The 20,642-nt window shown below is 41.8% G+C and overlaps 1 protein-coding gene and 1 long non-coding RNA gene across 2 annotated transcripts in view; one reads left to right on the top strand and one right to left on the bottom strand.

The window, feature by feature from the left end:
• Positions 1 to 20,642, bottom strand: part of LOC310841689 — a 540,183-nt gene that overhangs the window by 365,150 nt on the left and 154,391 nt on the right. The window lies entirely within an intron of this gene.
• The window catches only part of LOC310841404 (zinc finger BED domain-containing protein 5-like), an 18,784-nt gene continuing 6,530 nt past the window's right edge, over positions 8,389 to 20,642 (top strand). The window contains exon 1 of the mRNA XM_083732447.1: positions 8,389 to 8,403. The gene's annotated coding sequence lies outside the window, so the exon portion shown is untranslated. The remainder of the gene's footprint in view (positions 8,404 to 20,642) is intronic.

Genomic DNA, 20,642 nt, shown 5'->3' with positions numbered 1-20,642 from the left:
TATCACTCTGTTGCAATGGCCCATTTCACTGCCATGTCCAATTTAACCTCCCATCACATGCAGTGAATAGGCCATTCACAGCCACAAACCTATCATCATGATGGGCTTGGTGTTTTTAGAGAGCACTCAGATCACTGATCCTAGAGTCGTGATTATTGCTTAGAGGGGATGTGAAGTGTGTTTGTGCACCTCTCTATGTGGGGACTCACATGACCATCACATAAGGAAGCAAGCTAGGTCTGGCAGGATTAACCGGGGAAAACTGTTTTTGTGTGAAATTGCATCATACAGAGTCTGATCATTGGTCTATCTCCCATCTAGCTTCAGGGGACTCATTTCTTGCCATAGAATCCCTTCATGTTTCACAGGATTCTGGAGGCAATTCCTAGAACTTCTGGGCACACTCCATTCACGCAGGGCACTAACAAGGTCTGTTGGATCTCACACAGTTGTTGATGTGAATCCAAAATGTGTCATGTTGGTTATAACTCTCCCTGTTGCTGCTTTTAACTAGGGGAAGATGGAGAGTTAATGAGGAAGCTGTATTTCAAGGAGGTGGGTTCTTTGTAACTGATCTTCTCACCAAAGAGCCCCTAGTTAGCTTTAAGGAAATCCAGGATTTGTATTGTCTACATTAATTAATACTAAGCTTCAGAGTCCACCTACTCATTAATATGTCCAAGGCACATGCTTTACTACTGAGGTCCTTTCCTCAGTCATGTGGGAAGCATCTGACACCCCACCCCGCCATGTTGGCAGCAACATCTAAACTCAGTTATATGTACATATTTGTCCATATTCTTATGGCGTATGCCTTTATTAATTGCAATTAAGAACAGCCCTGTTTAGGAACGATTTGGTTTATTAACTCCTCAAAACCGGAAGTAGTTTCCTGGTTTGTGAACTTTACCTCATTCTAAGAATGGAAGCCAAATGGTGGAAGGGCATCGGCGGTGGGAGGCCTCATTAGGGAAAGCACACCTCAGTTTAAGAACAGCTTCGGTTTAAGAACGGACTTCCAGAACTGATTAAGTTCGTAAACCGAGGTTCCACTGTATAGCAAAATGAAAGTATACTTTTGTAAGTGTTCTCTGCTTGGGTGGGATGGGGACTGTCCCTTGTTTATTTAATTTTTTATTATTTTCATTTCTATAGGTAAAGGTAAAGGGACCCCTGAGCGTTAGGTCCAGTTGTGGACTCTGGGGTTGTAGTGCTCATCTTGCTTTACTGGCCGAGGGAGCCAGTGTACAGCTTCTGTGTCATGTGGCCAGTATTACTAAGCCGTTTCTGGCAAACCAGAGCAGTGCCCAGAAACGCCATTTACCTTTCTGCCAGAGCGGTACCTCTTCGTGTTTTCAAACTGCTAGGTTGGCAGTAGCAGGGACCGAGCAACGGGAGCTCACCCCGTCACCAGGATTTGAACCGCCGACCTTCTGATCGGCAAGCCCTAGGCTCTATGGTTTAACCCACAGCGCCACCTGCATCCCATTTCTACGCTGCTTTATATTTTAAAGAAAAATCTCAGTGGTTTACAGCATATTGAAAATCAATAAAATAATCCAGAACCAAACATTTCTGAAGCAGAGAGAGAAGAGTGCTTTGAAAGCATCTAAATCTGAATGATCCTCAAACTTAGACAATATGTTTCAGAGTTTTCTCCTTAAATCACTTGCTACAGAATGTCTGGTTTCCTGCATAAGTGCATACTCCCCCACATCTTTTGTAATATTACAATTTACATCTTTTTGCATAGCCTATTAAAGATTCAAGAGGAATGTCAGCTTTCAAAACAACATCACAATATTGAGAAGGGAGACCCTTAGTTGTACCACTTTAAATGCGTTTTCCCCCTTGGAAAATGTCACATGTCTTTCTACCTGATTTTTCCTAACCCAACCTGTGACTCATCAGGAAATACTGACATATCAGGGATTAAATTCCTCTCATTTAGGATGCTGCTTTACCCTGAGTTGACTACTGGTCCATCTAGTTCAGTATTGTCTGCACTGATTGGCAGGGGCTCTACAGGGTTCCAAGTTGGGTTCTCTCCTGGCCCTACTTGGAGAAAGCTGGGGACTGAACCTGCGATCTTCTGCATGCAAAATGGTTGCTCTGCCACCAAGCTATGGTCCTTCACAATTTGCACACATTCTTTATAGTTGAGTAAGCAGCAGTCTTTCAAAAAACAATTTAATGACATTCAATCCATGCCTTTTCAATAAACATAGCCAGAAAAGTTGTCTCCCCACCATTTAAGAACATTTCATGTTCGGATGAAAGCTCTGCAAACCTGACATACATGCTGACTGAATCTGATTTGCTGGTGACCAGGGAGGCTCACCTGGTACCTTCATTACACATCTTTAGGCACCAGGTGAAAATGTTTCTCTATAATCTTAGGCTGATTAACACTCCTTGGCCATTTAAATGTTTTTGTGGGAGGGGGGGGGTTAGTGCGTTTGTGTGTGATTGCTTTCTTATGCATTTTGTATTCTCATTTTGCATTTTTATGTTTTGAACCACTCTGTGATCTTCAGATGAAGGGCACACACATTTAATAAATCATCATAATAAATGATAATAATATCTTGGGGTTGGGGCAGATAGTGCAATGGAGACAGGGTAGCAAATCAGTATGTGGGAGATGTAAAAAAGAGAAGAAGCCATTTCAATGGTCTTGGTTATTAGGAAAGGGATGAGGAATAAAACTGCCAGTATCATAATGCTGGACACAAGAAGTTTTATAGATTTGTGTATGTGATGTGAAGAAAGAAAGATTTCACTGCCTTCTCTCTCACAATACTAGAATTTGGGTCTTCCAATGACATTGATTTAAGTAGATTCGGGACAAGCAAAATAAAATACTTCTTTACTGAACAGAGAATTAATTTGTGGAAGATGCTGCCTCAAGAAGTGGTGACAGACTCACCACAAGCGTTGATAAGTTCACCAGTGATTGATAGTCATAGTCAGTTGTGAAATTCCCTCCCCACAGAGGTTTGCTTGGCGACTTCACTATACAGTTTTAGGCAAAAACTGAAGATGCACCTTTTTACCTTTGACACATGAGATGTGTGTTTTCAGGGCCCACCCTATTCCTGTGAATGTAATCTGTTTTAACTGTTTTAATTTTGAATAGCAGCTTGTTGTAACCTGCCCTGGGACCTGCCCTGCTGGTGAAGGGTGGGTAATAATAATAATAGCAGGCTGTGTATATGAAACCTCCAGGTTCAGAGACTTCAAGGTCTGCTTGGGGGCTTCCCAGAAGCATCTCATTGGCCACTGTAGGATGGAAGAGGATGTGAAACCTACTTATCCAGGACGTTTCTTCTTATGTTAAAATCGCTAATATCATTGGAGATAATGCAGACTTAAATCTTCTTAATCTCATCCCACATATAATGAAAGTGTAATATTATAGGATCACTGCAAATCTTTTTAAGCCATGGAAGTGAACTTAAAAGAATCTCAATAGCATTTATAAAATTTATAATCAATTATAATATTCACCACCCTTCCTCCAATAGTAATCAGCTGGTGACCCTAGAATTTTTCCATGATTGATAGGTTTCATACTCTGTTGACCCCCCAAATGGTTTTGAAATGTAACAGCAAAAAAAGAAAATAAAGAAAATAAAAGGAAGAAAATTTGATTTTGCCAATAATTTATTAACAATAATTTCTTACCGCGCCCCTTCACCCTTCACCCTAAGGTCCCTAGGTGGGTTACAACAATGTAAAAATACAGCATTGAAAACAGATTGAAGCAACTGACAATCACAACAGTGAACTTCATGGCTGTGAGGGGATTTAAGTCCTGGTCTCCAAGGTCAAAGTCCAACTCTCTAACTGTAACACCACAAAATTGCATGAAATGCATATATTGGGAGAAATTCACACGATGTTGATGAATCCTCATGAGGATTTTTTTTTTAAAAAAAAAATCAAACTGATGTGGAAATGTGGCGAACTGAAAAACGAGAATCAGAGAGTGCAGCACACAGGCTTCTTCCTCCTTTCCTTTCCATTTCCCCCATCCCCTAAATAATAGCCATTTGTGCGGAAAATGCAGAGTTGCTTATTGCTCATGGAAAGAGGAAATGGTTTCGAGTTGCATCTCAGCTGCCAATAACAAAGTTAATCCAAACAAATGTTGAAACATAAAAGGCAAAGGACAACAAGAGCAGAAAACTCAAAAGCAACACGGGGACCATTTTCCCTGCAACATGGCGATGATTTGCTAGGATGTAATGTTGCTCCAGAGAGCATCTGGTGGGAAGCAAAGAGAATTTGCACCAGCAATAAGATGCTATCAGGAAAACTTTACGACCCCAATGGCATCACTGTGCATGGATTGTTTATTATTTATTTGTGGGATTTATATCATGCCTATCCATTCAGAACATGCAAGGCACTCCTAGAGGAATACTGCCTCTATAGCAGAATATATTGGCTGTGTCTACTATAAGTGGGGAAACTGGTGAAAATCATATTTGGGGCTTCTTTCCATGAATAGCATCAGTCTTTATTCCTACCCGTCCCCTCAATACACTCTTACTGACTGATTATATTTTATTTCATAATCTGCTCTTCCACCAATCGCCTGTACCCCATCTGCTATCCGTGTATAAGATGACCCACAATTTTTGTCTATTATTTCTAAGGAAAAAATATTGTCTTATACAGTGGTACCTTGGGTTATAAACACCTTGGGTTACAAAGACTTCAGGTAACAGACTCTGCTAACTCAGAAGTAGTACCTCAGGTTAAGAACTTTACCTCAGGATGAGAACAGAAATTGTGCACTGGTGGTGTGGCAGCAGCAGGAGACCCCATTAGCTAAAGTGGTACCTCAGGTTAAGAACAATTTCAGGTTAAGAACAGACCTCTGGAATGAATTAAGTTCATAACCAGAGGTACCACTATACACGAAGGAATATGGTAATTTGTCAGTGTAACACACACACACACACACACACACACACACACACACACAGTCTGCAAAGCTTTTCTAAATTTTTATTTTATCTGTTAAATTATTTTTTCATCCTACCATTTCTCAGTGGGGCACAAAACAGCACATATAGGTTTCATTTTAAACCAGCTACACTCTAACTGTGGTGTGAGGATTCTAGACCCCAGGAAGAGTCCAATCTTGCAGGGGATCCTAGTGACTTGGGAGGTACAGATCTGCATCCTGGGGAAGGAAGAAGCAGGTTGCCAGGAGAATATTCTGATGGCCTCCATGTAACCAGATACCCCAAATGCAAAGTCACTGCCCATTGAGGTGAGTCAGGCTCCTTCGCCTGTCAGCAAGGAGCCATTCCCTTATGGGGAGGCATATGGTGATAAATCCATTGACTCTACCTCCATCTACATGGATGTAAGCAAAAGAGTGCCAGTGTGAACAGACCCTGAATGCCCAGTATCTACAGAGGAGTGTCTGTTTGCTTACTTAGTCCTGAAGCAACCGCATCAAATAGCTGTGCCTTTTGTGAATGCAGAATGCATATCTCTCACTGCAAATGCAGAATGCATGTCAATCACTGCATGTCAATCACTGGAACAATGTCTTTGCTCACACCTATCCATGTACTGTAGATCTCTGTTATGTGTTATTAACTTGTCTCCTGTAGGCCTACCCTGGGATGCAGTATTTGAAAAAAAACACCTTTAAACCTTCCAGTCATGGTGATAGTTTGAGATCTGAGTCTGAAGAGGACACCAACAACGTCCAGAAGAAGACTGAGGTTCCCCATCCTTCCTCTACACTAGTGGCCAAAATTGTGGAAACCTTTCTGGAAAAGTGTATTTCTGAGGTCTGATGGGTTATAACACTTTCTTTTGGAATAATACCATAAAATTATATATCAATGGAAAGATGATTTAATGAAGAATGCAATGCAACAAAGTTTGTTCAATTATCTGTATTCTATCAAAAGTTATAGCCAAATAACCAGAAAAACTTGTTTAGGTTGATATGCAGTAGCTTTCCTACATCTGAATGTAGCCAATGAGCATGAGTGTTTAGAGAGCCAATCAGGTGTTATGAGCCATCAAACCTCAGAAATACATTTCCCCCCCAAAATGTTTCCACAATTTTGGCCACTAGTGTAGGTGACCAAACCTACTGAGTTTTCTCCTGAATGTTCTGTCTTCATGTGTTCTATCCGAACTTATATTATGCCACCTTTAGTCAGCTTAGTACAGCAACACCTGGAGGGTTCTCCATGACAACTCTAAACAGGCACCATGATTTCCTGTATTAACAATATCCTGAATAGAAAAGTGAACTTCACTTGTGTCTTTGGGCCGAGATAATGGGGTGGGGTGCGCTTCACAAAAGCAGAGACAAAGGAAGAGCCTTCTGGATCAGGGCAGTGGCCTGGCTACTCCAGCATCCTGTTCTCACAGAGGCCCAGAGGCCTATGTGAAAACCTCAAGCAGGATTGGAGCACAAGAACCCTCTCCTCTCCTGTAGTTTCCAGCAACTGGCATTCAGAAGGATTACTGCCTCCTTCCAGAAATATCCTGTATTCTGCAACTTCTATAAACTAATGGATGAGTAGGTGGCCTTGACAGTTCCTTCCTTTTACCTCCCAAGCGAGCGCCTCATCTGTTCACACTGCCTTTCATTTACCTCTTTCCTTTCCTTGGGGAAGCCGAACTTTCTGTACTGAGCACTGTGCACCTTCTGTCAAGACTTCAGGCAGGATTAGAAAACATCAGGCGGTGCACGGATGTCTCGTTCCACATTAACTGATGGAAACAAAATGCTCCTTCTTTCCAATTTATGTCAGGGAAACTCACTTAACCTAACACCCTCCCTCCCTACCACCCACCCAGCACCAGCAAGACAAAATTGGATTTGGCCGGAAAACTCTGTTAGGCACAAACATGCCGCATGGGATTGATTTTATTTTTTTTAATTCCACAATAAAGTAGTTTTAAGATTTAATTTCTCATAAAGGGGCACAACAAGCTGGTGAAGAATATATTCACAATGCCATTTTTTTTCTCTCTCTCTCATGCTAAGCTTTAAGTAGGCCAAATTATGCACTCAGTTGGAGGTCAGAAATGACATTCAATAGACAAAAAACAACAACGCCCCAAACCTTGGGCACTGTTGAGATCTACTGTAATTCTTTTTCAGTAAGAGGGTAAGATTTATTTTTTAAAACCACGAAATGATGTGTACAAATCTACATTGCTTTTCAACAGTAGCTGTTTCCTATGCTTACTCCTCCCATCCCTCATAGAAATACTACAATGGTCAATTTCTTTTTGAGCTCTTGCTCATACACAGCTATCACGTTTGTGTTTCTAAGAACCAGTTCTTGAAGTGGTTTAACAGCCAATCCCTCCTTCCCAGGGAATTCTGGGAACTGCAGCTGTGTAGGGTGAATAGGGCTATTCAAACAACTCCCAACACCTTCAACAGATTACAGCTCCCAGAGCCCACTGGGGGAAGCAATGACTATTTGAAGTGATATAATACAGCTTAAAATGCATAGTTCAGATAGGGCCTTGTAGCCCAGCAATGTTGATGGCTATTAAACCCAGAGCCAATAGTCCATCTTGCAGAGCACTCGTCTTTTCCAGCTCCAGAGTTTTAAACAATAGATTTGATATATGTGTATAGTTTTAATTCTATCAACATTTAATTGTTTTTTAATTATTGTTTTTTCTATGTAAATAGCAGTTCTTATTTTTATTTGTAGGGCGGGTTATAAAATAATAATAATAATAATAATAATAATAATAATAATAATAATAATAATATCTGAACTAAAAGAGGCCATCCTCAAAGCTGGAACATAAAAAACCATGCTTTTTGCAGCTGAGGAGCACCCAGTCCTATGTTCTGCCTTAATGTTTCTTGGTCAGATCTACAGCTTACCCTAACAGAGACTCACAGCAAAACATTGCAGTGTATCCTTGGCCCTTATCACGAGTACTCCTCTATTCAGGGCTTCAGACAGCCTTAATGTGAATGCAATTACTATGCATGTTTTAATTACATAAAAAGCATCTGTGGTGAAGACTGAGCAGCCTTGGAAGCCATGGGGAATGGGGAGTTCAGTTCTTTCCTTCCCTGCTGTGATGCTGGCAAGAATCCCCTCTGAAGTTGCTATTTGCATTTCAAGGTAAGCTCCCACTGGAAGCAATGGAGGCTTCTTTTGAAATGCAAGTAGCTGCAAGAGTGGCAATTTTTGTCTTGGCTGTGACAGGGAGAGAAAGAGTTAACCTCATCCAGGGCCTAAAACAGGGATGGAGAATAATGTATCCAGGGGCCAAATACCACCTTCCAGTCTTCCAACTCGGGCCTTTGGAACTCTCCCCAAGCTTCACCTCTCACTGACAATGCTTCCCATCCCAATAGTTTTTGCCTGGTTGAAATGGGTTCTTGAACTCTGATAATGCTTCTTTCTTGCCTGATCTGAGGGCTGTGTGTGTGTGTGCGCGCGCAGAAACTAGCTTACAGTATAAAGCAAAATTTACATTTCCAGCTTTGCCATGTTTCTCTCCGGCCCTGCCCACCACTCGAATGTGGTCCCTGGAAAATTGCCAAGAGGAGAATGTGGTGGTTCCCAAGCCCTGCTATTCTTCATATAAACTGCATTGCCTATTACTTAGTAATACAGTCATACCTCAGGTTGAATGTGCTTCAGGTTGAGTGCTTTCGGGTTGCACTCCGCGGCAACCCAAAAGTAACGGAGCGTGTTACTTCTGGGTTTTGCTGCTTGCGCATGCATAGACGCTCAAAATGGTGTCATGAGCATGCGCCGAAGTGGCAAAACGCGACCCGCACAGATGCGCCGTCGCGTCTTATGTTCTATTCAGGATGCGAACAGGGCTCCGGAATGGATCCCGTTCGCATACTGAGGTAGCACTGTAATAATAATAATAATAATAATAATAATAATAATAATAATAATTTATTATTTATACCCTGCCCATCTGGCTGGGCTTCCCCAGCCACTCTGGGTGGCTTCCAACAAAATATTAAAATACCGTAATACATCAAACATTAAAAGCTTCCGAAAACAGGCCTTCTAAAAGTCTGGTAGTTGTTGTTCTCTTTGACATCTGGTGGGAGGGCGTTCCACAGGGAAGGCGCCACTACCAAGAAGGCCCTCTGCCTGGTTCCCTGTAGCTTCACTTCTCTCAGGGAGGGAACCACCAGAAGGCCCTTGGCGCTGGACCTCAGTGTCCAAGTAGAACTATGGGGGGTGGAGTCGCTCCTTCAGATATACTGGACCGAGGCAAGTGTTTATATTGTAACGTTTCTGAGTCCAAGGACAGGCACCAAGAATGAGGAATAGTTTAACAGAAAGAGCTTTATTCAAAGAAGCCTCCAACACCTTCTGCTAGAGCTGAAACTAAAAGTCTAAGGAGCTGCCCGGGTCACATGACTCCAGGGCAAGTCCTCAGATTGACAAGTCCTTGACATTAAGTGTCAACAAATTGCAAGTTCTATCATCATAGAGGGGGGGGGGTCATGACGGCAGTTTGCATTGCATTCTGTTGCAAGAGCTCAGATTGTGCTTTTTTTAAAAAAAGAAAGGAAGAAGGGAAATAATAGGCTCCACTCCCCCCTCTTCCTTTCATTAACTTGATACCTATGCTGGAGGAATATTTTCCTGGTAGCGCAAAATGCTGGGACAGGTTAGAGAAACAGCCAGATGACAAGCTCATTTGGCTAAGATTAAGTGAATAGAAAGTCATTTCACATGCCACTGATTTTTCTCCAAACTAAACAGCTCCACCTCTGTTTTGCCACATGTGTTTATGCTCATAGATCTTATTATAGAGAGAACAAACACTATTCCTCAATAGCGTAGGTAAGGGCAAGAAAATTGTCACCCCCATCTCTCAGGGGGGCCACTAATTGACTTGGTGTCTTCCCTATTGGTGGTAATGACTTTTAGCTCTTAAAAATGGTTAAGCAAGCACGGTGAGCAGTTCTTGTTGGTGAATTTTCTATCCAGCCCTAAGATTCTGCAGTCCTGCATACAAACCTGCCTGGATCCTGAGATCACCATCTAAAACCTGTCTCCATGTCTGGATGTAATGCTAAGCCAGGGCATGACTTGGTTCCTGGTATTGTGGCATGAGAGAGGGAGGAGTGAATCATCTGTGATTTCAGCAACATGCACCATATCACAGCATACTCACATCTGTATCATACTTTATACTACAGTGGTACCTCTGGTTATGAACTTAATTTGTTCCAGAGGTCCATTCTTAACATGAAACCATTCTTAACCTGAGGTACCACTTCAGCTAATGGGGCCTCCCACTGCCGCCTCACTGCCACTGCCTGATTTCTGTTCTCATCCTGAGGTAAAGTTTTTAACCGGAGGTACTGCTTCCAGGTTAAGCGAAGTCTGTAACGCGAAGTGTTTTTAAACTGAGGTGTTTGTAACCCCAGGTACCACTGTATTGTTTGGTGTGCAAATGAGGTCATCACCCATCATTAGCTGCTGTACGTCAGGTGCTTTCAGTGTCAACTGCTATTGCATACCATTTGGATGATACTGAACAATATGGAACTTTTAAGATGTTGAATAATGATGCTGGGGGTGGGGTGGGGAATTGGCTTCCCTCCAAATAATCATGGGAACTGTGGTTTGTTTTGGTGCTGGGAGTCGTTATGAGACCACTAGAACTATTATTGTCAGAGTGGTTTAGCAGTCCTTCCTGGGCAACTCTGAAAATTGTCGCTTTGTGATGGAAATAGCTGCTCCTTTATAACTCCCACAACCTTTAATAACCCACAGCACCCAGAATTCTTTGGGGGAAGCCATGACTGTTTAAAATAGTATGATACTGCCTTAAATGTATAAGTCAGATGAGGTTTTAGTCAGAACACTGTTGGAGGAAAAAAAGCTGAAAGAAAAAAGCTAGAAGGCTGCAGTAGATCCAGACTCCAGGAGCTGCAGAAACTGAACACCAGGAGACTGGAAAATGCTTTGCAGAAATTTGGCTTGAATAGGGAAACAGTCTGGACTAAGTTTAGCCAGATGTATCTTCCTATATTATTCTCATTTGCTCTTATGATTAGCTGTTCAAACTGCTTTGAGACAAGTCCCCCCACCCATGAAAAAATGTTTTAAATTGTTTCCTTAAAATAAATGAATAAATAGTAGCTAAATTTGTTTTGGTTTAACTTTGAGATCTTGGTACTTACCCTACACCTAACTGCTTTACTATACTAACCAGGGCAGAGAGTTGAATGGGCCAGCAAGTAAATTTCAGAGATTAAAGGTCAGTTCATTGGTTACAGCCAGAAGGTCAATATATCCACTTGGTGGCAGTGCTGAGAAAGAAAGAAAGAAAGAAAGAAAGAAAGAAAGAAAGAAAGAAAGAAAGAACTGGATTGGTTTGCATGCCCTCCCTTTCCAGCACAAGCTATAAAGCAAGGACTAAAGTTAGTCACAACAAGTAGAATTCCATTGCTTTCAAAGGAATTTACATAGTGACGCATTTTGATTGGGTTGTTCCCATTCTTTATGGGAGTTCAACAAAGGAGTAAATCATGAGTTCATCTCTAATTAAAACACTTTTATATTAGAATGGATATTTTGAAACATCTTTTCACTCCTCGTGCTAAATACAATTACGCATTCAATTTAATTTGTTTAATATATCTGTAAAAATAATAAAAGGCAGGGCAATTAAGGAGCCCTATGAAAAGACATAATGTTCATTTAGCACAGGAATTCAATCACAGTTCTCACTTTAAAAAAAGAAGACGCGAATGACTGGTTTTCATTAGACGTTTTAATTAGAGTTTGTTAATGGAAACATTACACAAATTATACTCAAAGACAAACGCCCAAAAACGTTACGAAGGGAAGAAACTGTGTCACTGAAGGAGATGTCGTAGGCTGGCTCCAGCAAAAGCTCTTCCAGAAGGATGACTGGGAAAGCCACTTAGCTCAATATTTATTTTGATGAATGGTAGTAGATGGTTTGCAAGCAGAGCTTCTATCGGGGGACACATACCTCTGTATATGTTATTGTTTAGTCGTTTAGTCATGTCCGACTCTTCATGACCCCATGGACCAGAGCACGCCAGGCACTCCTGTCTTCCATTGCCTCCCGGAGTTTGGTCAAACTCAAGCTGGTAGCTTCGAGAACACTGTCCAACCATCTCGTCCTCTGTCGTCTCCTTCTCCTTGTGCCCTCAATCTTTCCCAGCATCAGAGTCTTTTCCAGGGAGTCTTCTCTTCTCATGAGGTGGCCAAAGTATTGGAGTCTCAGCTTCAGGATCTGTCCTTCCAGTGAGTACTCAGGGCTGATTTCCTTAAGAATAGATCGGTTTGATCTTCTTGCAGTCCATGGGACTCTCAAGAGTCTCCTCCAGCACCATAATTCAAAAGCATCAATTCTTTGGCGATCAACCTTCTTTATGGTCCAGCTCTCACTTCCATACATCACTATCTTTGTAAAGTCAATGCAAATGTATAAGCAGCTAAGAACACAAAAAACCTTGAAAATGAGAGAGTGGGACCATGCCACTGGCCATGCCCTGTATGGACAGTGTGGGGTGCTCCTAACCACCCCACCCTCAATGAAATGCACAAGCTGGTGGCTACAAGTCGGTGGCCTGGCAGAAGTTCTTCTCGCCCCATTCTTCTCCTTGCAACACCAGTGCCTCAATTCCACCTGGTCAAAAGGATGCATGTGTGCAAATGTGCAAGGGGTGTGTTTCAAACTGAGTCTTTGATCTAGGTGAAAGAAAGCCAAGTTTTGCCCCTGAGGAAGGAGTCAAAGGCAGGGCAGAAAAACCCTCTTGCTTGCCTGATGCCCAGTCCCTCTCTCTGTTCAACAACTGCTGAGTGGAGTGGTGGATCATGGCAGGTTGGAAAAGCAAGGCTCCTTTCAGTCTCGGTAGGGAGTAGGGGAAGGTGATGCAATATCTGGGGTTTAAAAACCCAAACTAAATATCCGCCTCACCCCTGAATGTATTCAGGACCAGATCAGGGCAGGTTAACTTGATGCCCGCTTTCCTGGATCAGAGCCCTGGAGCACCCCTCCTCAGCACGATCCCTGCCACATTGGAGGTGGGTTGTGGGGGGCAGCTGTGCACACCCTACTGGAAAGAGGAAATGGAAGTGAGGAAATCTGGCCCAGGCATTTGTCACTGAGTGATGCAGCAGTTGTTTATGTTTCGGAGGTGATTCTGAAAACTAAAAATTGTTCTCAGGCTTGCCTGTCACAGTGGGCAGATACTGACTCATGCAGACTTCAGATGTGATGAGAGTGGCATCTGTTTTGCACCCAAAGGAGCACCCATCATTCATTCTGAAGCTGCACAGACCCCAATCCCTAAGTGTGAAGGCAGGTATCTCCACAGGTTTTCCTTCCCTGAGTGCAAAGAGTTCCATGTGGGAGCCCAGTTTAGTGCAGGTAATAGCTTATAATCCAAAAAAACATTCAGACCACAGTGCTTTTATGTGGAGGGCTTTAATATTTTTTAATCAGTCATTGTACATGCTATAAAACCTAAGTAGTGTAACAAAGATGATCAGATTCCACAATGCCAGGTGCCAGAACCCTCTCTGCTTCATAAGAGCATTGTTAGGTTTAAGGTTTTGCAACATTTCGCTCCTCTGAGGGTTAACAACCTGGTAGGGGATTTGCTGCAGGTGGGAGAAGAGCTTGTTGTACAAGTGAGAGCTAACATTTGCCTAGGAGTGCAATTTGTTTTCACCTCTTTTTTTCCTTTAAAGGAAAAGGAATAAGAAGATGCGCTTTGAGAGCTTCTGGAAGGCATTGATCAAGGAAAGAGAGGGAGAGAGTTGCCTTTAGTCGCCCTGTAGATTCCCACCCCCATCCCCCAACCTTCAGCAGAATATTGCTGGACCGTCTCCAAAGGACTCTTGTCAAATTGTTGCATGAAGATGGTAAGTGATTTTGATGCAGCCTCCTCTGGGTATTTTCCCTATGGCTATTTAAGCCAAACAGATTATAGATGCACATATCTGACCCAACACATGGTTTTTTGCTCTGGACAGGGGGAATATGTGGGAGCCTGAGACTGTTCCCTTGTTATGAGCAGATCACAATTGGCAAGGTTTATTAGTGACAGCCTTGAGTCTCCACAGGGGTGGAGGACCTATTAGAAGGATCTACCTGTGAAGGATCTGGGTGGCTTCCTGATGTCCCTTGGTGTTCCAGCTGTCAGAACAAAAAAAATTCCTTCCAGTAGCACCTTAAAGACCAACTAAGTCAGTTCTTGGTATGAGCTTTCGTGTGCATGCACACTTCTTCAGTGTATCTGAAGAAGTGTGCATGCACACGAAAGCTCATACCAAGAACTGACTTAGTTGGTCTTTAAGGTGCTACTGGAAGGAATTTTTTTTGTTTTGACTATGGCAGACCAACACGGCTACCTATCTGTAACCAGCTGTCAGAGTCATGGCTGGTCTTTGTAATGGAGAGATGAGTCAGGCTATTGACATGATTCCACCCAAACACCCTGTTCTACTCATTTCCTATCTTCTCCTTCTCCAGCTAGAAGACCAAAGATGGAAAATGTTGGAGCCTACACTGCAGCAGTGGTGACAGCAAAGAAACTTCCTTCTCCACAACCACCGCATCTGTAGAATGTGGGGCTTTTCTGAGTGATGAGAGAGACATGCTACAATATCTTCAACAGGAACCTAGGAAGCTGCCTAATACTGTGTCAAACCATTGGTCCTTCTAGCTCGGTATTATTTACACTGACTGACAGTGGGTTTCAGTCAGTGATCTGAGAAAGGCCTACCTGGAGACACCAGGGATTGAACCTGGGACTTTTTGCCACTGAGAAACAATACGGGACACTGTAGATTCTTTGGGTACCCTGTGTGGCCAATTTAGAAGACATGTGATTATAATTGTATTTGCTCCAACTTGTGTCCCATAGTTATTACAGAATTAGTTCCAGTAATAAGTAGAACTCTGTTTGATAGCCTTACAGGGGATCTGCTTCCAGAAGGACAGTGAGGGGAAAAGATCTTGTTCTGTGGGGACTTTCTGGCATAAAAGGGGGATACTAATATCATCAGCTTTCGGGCTACATTTGAATGTCAACTTATCACTTTTTTCCCATTTTCTCTAATGATGAACTTTTTGTTGTTGTTTAGTTGTTTAGTCATGTCCGACTCTTCGTGACCCCATGGACCAGAGCACACCAGACATTCCTGTCTTCCTCTGCCTCCCGCAGCTTGGTCAAACTCATGTTAGTAGCTTCGAGAACACTGTCCAACCATCTCGTCCTCTGTCATCCCCTTCTCCTTGTGCCCTCAATCTTTCCCAACATCTTCTCTTCTCATAAGGTGGCCAAAATATTGGAGCCTCAGCTTCAGGACCTCAGCTTCTTGTGAGCACCAGGGCTGATTTCCTTAATGATGAACTTTATGCTCACTTTAATTTTGATGTTTTTAAAATGAATCGTTAATTGTTGGATTGGTTTCTGGATGCTATACGTTTTGTTACATATTGTTATTGTCCTACTATATTTTGATTGCTTTTGTGGAAAATGTGTGTGTGTGTGTGTGAATAGTTTCCCTTGGGTTCCTTTCAGTTTATGCAACCTGAGGGTATGGACAAGACTGCTGGAGAGGTGAGAAATTCACCTCATGTCTTTTTTTCTTGACATATGCCCTACTAGGAGGATAGAGGTGGGAGACTGGGTTGCTGAGACAGTAAATGCGAGCATGCACACACATGCACACACACATCCTGTGAAAGTATCTTTATTTTTTTAAAAAAATCCAGCATCTAGGTTGTTGTTTTTTATTGCCTGATCCTTATCACCCACATACCATTCAGAGTGTTGCTCCAACTCACCCATCAGCATCTTTCCAATACATTATTCCCTGTCAAGAGAAAAAATAATGAAACAAGTCTCTCTTCTAAATCACTTAGGTTTTTATATTGCACCTTCATGCTTGCTCATCATTTATGCTGGCGCTTTCTAATGAAGAGCTTAGGCTATTTTTTTAAAAGAGCACTGTGCAAACATTGAGTAATTAATGAGAATTAATTAAACATTCCCTCTTTTAATCATTTTTTCAATCCTTCCAGTTCCATAATTACATTTTGTTATAATAACCAATTTGGAAAGAGGCACATCTTTATTTACTTCTTAAAAACAAACAACTTATGTCCTTTTAATTTTATTATTCTAAGAGCCAATATAATGTAGTGCCTAATTGTATGAGTAGTGAGTTGTGAAGTCTTTTGCTCAAGTCTCACCTCAGCCATTTATGTATTTATGAAGAGCATTTATAAACTGCCAATTCGTTAAAAAAAATTGAGGTGGTGTATAATAAAACCATTAAAACATCATAAAAATATAGTCATAGAATGACCGCTCCCCGCATAAAACGGGGGGCGCCCTTTGAGTGGACACGTGCAGCCCCTGGATCTGGAGCGGCTCCATCAACACAGGCTTGGCTTTGCCTTCCCTCAGGTGGGATACCTGGAGGTCTCCGCCTACCTCAGTCAGTTGTCCAATCCCGCCTGGGGGAAGCGTTGCCAAGGAGGCCAGGTAGGGGAGGGACTACCTGCCCACACAATAGAGGGAGGATCTTACCTGGGAATCCTCACTTGGCTCCAGAGCTTCTCCCATCCTACCCACCCTCAGTTAAGTCTTATTTTGCAGGTTAACTTTTCTTCACAGGTATGCGGGCGCTGTTAAAGGGCTGGAAAGGAATTCCCCTGCATTGGCAGGTTTTGCCTTTCCCATAGCAATATGTCACAACTTTGGCGGTATCAGGCCTTGGGCGGAATCCTTTAGTCTATCTTCCTCTTTGCAGCGGCAATACCAGGGTTCCCTGTTAAAGGGGTTTCTGATGGGAGGCTTTGACCGTATGCCGAGAGGTCGTCATTGCTCTACCCTGCGGTGGCGGCATAATGGGGACGGCTATCTCTGCTTGAACATATAATAGTAAAGTTGTGGCCAATTTAATCCCATAGCACGTTGTCTTGAGTCGTTATTCCACATGACGGGGGGGGGGTGCCCGGGATCTGGGGGACTCTGCCTGTCCACGCAATAGAGAATAAATGACCAATGCAGAATCATAGAATAGTAGATTTGGAAGGAACCCTCACCGCCACCTAGTCCAACCCCTTGCAATGCAGGAATCTCAATACCAGGTCCCTCATCCAATCTGAAACCGTACTGAACCCTGCTTAACTTTGCAAATGTGGTAGCAGTTTTATTACTGCACCACTAGCAAATTAAATCTCTAAAAATGCTTGGCAAAGCATACCTTTTTCCCCAATAGGTGCTGAAATACCAGGCTTATAGGTACTTGTCTGACTTCCATTGGAATAGCTTTCCAGAGTACTCACACTAGATTTATTTATTTATTAATTAAATGTGTATACTGCCCTTCATCCGTAGATTGCAGGGTGGTTCACAACATTAAAAATATAAAAACACAAAATGCACAGTAAATAGAAGAATAAAAACCACAAACCAATAAGTCTCCCTCTGCCACCCCCTCCCACAAAAACATTTGAAAGATGTGAATCTTTTTAAAGATGTGAATCACATTTAAGATGTGAATCAGCCAAAGGCCTGGAACATTTTCACTTGGCGCCTAAACGTGTATAATGAAGATATATAATAAAAGCCTTGGTTTGCATAGAAACTAAATTAATATGAGATAATAGTCAGGAGGTCTTCTCCAGATGCTCATAGAGATGTGGTCAATGTACTGTACAAGGGAACCTAGTCCCAGTCATTTAGGGCTTTATATACTAAGAATAATACCACAAGTTGCTTTTAGGCCAATAATGCCATCTAAGGACTCTCAACTGCTTCTACAGTTAGAGGAATCTGATGGAGTCAGCTGCCTTGCCACAGTTTATCATCATGCTCTTGTTTCTTATTGCTTTTTTTTTTTAAAGTGTTTATTAATTTTCCAATAAAAACATCCAGTTAACATATCAAATCAAATCCAATAAAAACTAAAAAACTAAAATAAAAAAGTCCAATTGTCTTCCAAATTGTTTCTTGTTTCAAGGCTTATGTCTGTCCTGCCAGGGAGACCTTGAAGCTGGAGATACTTTGATGTCCCTTTCTTCATTTTAGCCTGCTTTGGGTTCCGGTTCTCAGGTGCCACAGGATGCCCCCATCGATATAGTTAAAATGCAACATGTTGCTTGGCAGGGGGTTGGACTCGATGGCCCTTGTGGTCTCTTCCAACTCTATGATTCTATGATTCTATGATTCTATGATATAGTTGGCATACAGTGGTACCTCGGATTACAGACACTTCAGGTTACAGATGCTTCAGGTTACAGACTCTGCTAACCCAGAAATAGTACCTAAGGTTAAGAACTTTGCTTCAGGATGAGAACAGAAATTGTGCGGTGGCGGCATGGCAGCAGCAGGAGGCCCCATTGGCTAAAGTGGTACTTCAGGTTAAGAACAGTTTCAGGTTAAGAACGGACCTCTGGAATGAATTAAGTACTTAACCCGAGGTACCACTGTATCTCAGTGCCCTGAAGCTGCCCAGCCTAATTGGAATATTTATGCAATTTGCTTGCTAATTATGCCAATCAAGGGCATGTGTTTGTTTGTTTATTCCAGGCACTTATCTCCTGCTTATCTGTTGAAACAATGACAACATATACTAACACCAAAGAAGTAAACACATACGACAAATGATACAAACATGATAAACAACAGAGTTAAAATAATCCTAAAAGCAGCTTAACATTCCATCAATCCTATTAAAAATGGCAGTGATAAAATACAATTTTAGAAAGCAGCATCCAAGAATGTCTGTTGAACATGTTGCATTTTAACTAGTGAAACATGAGACCAGGCTGCACTTCTGTTGCCCTGGAAAGGGGTTTCACTTCTAAAGTATACCCATTGTTTACTCTTAGCATCAGAAGACTTTGGGAAGAAGAAATAATACTCTGAGTCTTGGGAGTCAGCTACATTTGTAAAGATAAAGCGCTTCATATGTGTTATAACTCTGTGACACCAGATGGTGCTGTGAAGTCCTGTTTTTTGCCAATGGGATTTCCCTGTATGAAGTTTTCAATGCATTTAGCTGAATCGCTTATTTGATGTGTCTAGATCCGACCTTGGTGAATAAAACAAAGCATTTTGAAGAGAGATGTGACTGGCTGTTGCATCTCTACTTTTGCTACTGCAAAAAGGAAAGTTTCCATTGTTAGGAAAATAAAACTGCCAATACCATAATGCCATTAGATAACTCTATAGAATGACCACATGTTTATGGAAGACCATCTTACTCGGCTACGAGTGATCGCCAAAGAAGAAGAAGATTGTGGACAGTTCTGGTCACTTCATCTCAAAAAGGTATTGTAGAGTTGGAAAAAGTCCAGAGATGGGCAGCCAAAATGATCATGGGGATAAATTGACTCCCCTATGAGGAAAGTTTACACATTTAGGACCTTTTAGTTTAGCCTTTTGGAATTTGCAATTTTGTTTCTCAGTCACGTAAGGTGTACAACAACACTTTACTTGGGTAAATATATTATTGAAGGGAACAGCCCAAAAATATTAGGAAAAATTGCTCTGCAAAAAATGTGTATATTAGGAGAGGTTTGAAGGAAAAGGGCTGATGAACTTTCATGTGGGTTGTTGGGTTTTTTTACTGGTGTAAAATGTGGAAATCTGAATTTAATAAATAAAAAAATAAAAAAATGAGAAACAGAGAAAGTAAAATTGCCAGATTCATCCATCCCTCTTACCAAATCATGCTCTGTGTATAGATTTTTACTCAAATGGAGAGGCACTGTAGACTTACCTGCTGCAGGCAATTTGCTGTTCCACCTTAGGCAGCCAAATATCTTGGGCTGACTCTGTCAGCGGCTGCATACCAACAGCTAAGTGCCCTCTTCTAGCCTGTAAAGTTTAGCCTTGGTTGGAAGGAAATTGGATAGCTGTCTCGTAATCAGCAAAAGTCATATTTAGGGTGCAACCTTATGGATTTCAGCGAGGTTTCAAAAATAATCGCGAACCTGTCATCTTGGCTGAGATTTTAAAATGAGCCAAGCTCCCCTTTGAACCTTGGTCTGCCAAAAGTTCCACTAAAGATGTCAGATAATTCCTCCATTCAACACAACTCAACAGGCAATTCCCAGAGAAAACACATTGTGTAGAGAAGAAAAGAGGTTACCCCACCATAGCGGTTGGTCTGCTATTATCTCTCTCATTTCATGTCACCATGTTTGAGTCCATAAGGCTTGCTTTTGGAGTGCTTGACCATTTTGTGACCTTCCTATACCACCTGAAGGAGTATATTTGTAGAAAAGAAGGAGCTCTTTGGTAAATGTATATGGTTTTTTATTTTAAGGAAAACACAGTAGATTTTCATTCCTGAGTGCTTTGATAAACAGACATCTTGACATATTTAGTGACTTTCAAAAGTCAGATGCTGTACACTCAAGCAGAAATCTTTTTTAAAAAAATAATTGCTTATTATTTTAGACACTATAGTAACTGCAGATAGTATTTTGCAATAAAAATTCAAGAGTGCAGTTGATCTATAGCAGGGTTAGAGAACCTGTGGCCCTCCATATGTTTCTAAACTACAACTCCCATCATCCTTAAGCATTGACCATGCTCACCAGGACTGATGGGAGTTGTAGTG

The sequence above is a fragment of the Podarcis gaigeae genome (assembly GCF_964106915.1).
Source record: "Podarcis gaigeae genome assembly, chromosome: 3".
NCBI lineage: Eukaryota > Metazoa > Chordata > Lepidosauria > Squamata > Lacertidae > Podarcis > Podarcis gaigeae.
The sequence above is the reverse complement of the archived record's forward strand: the minus strand, read 5'-3'. Positions and strand labels throughout refer to the sequence as shown.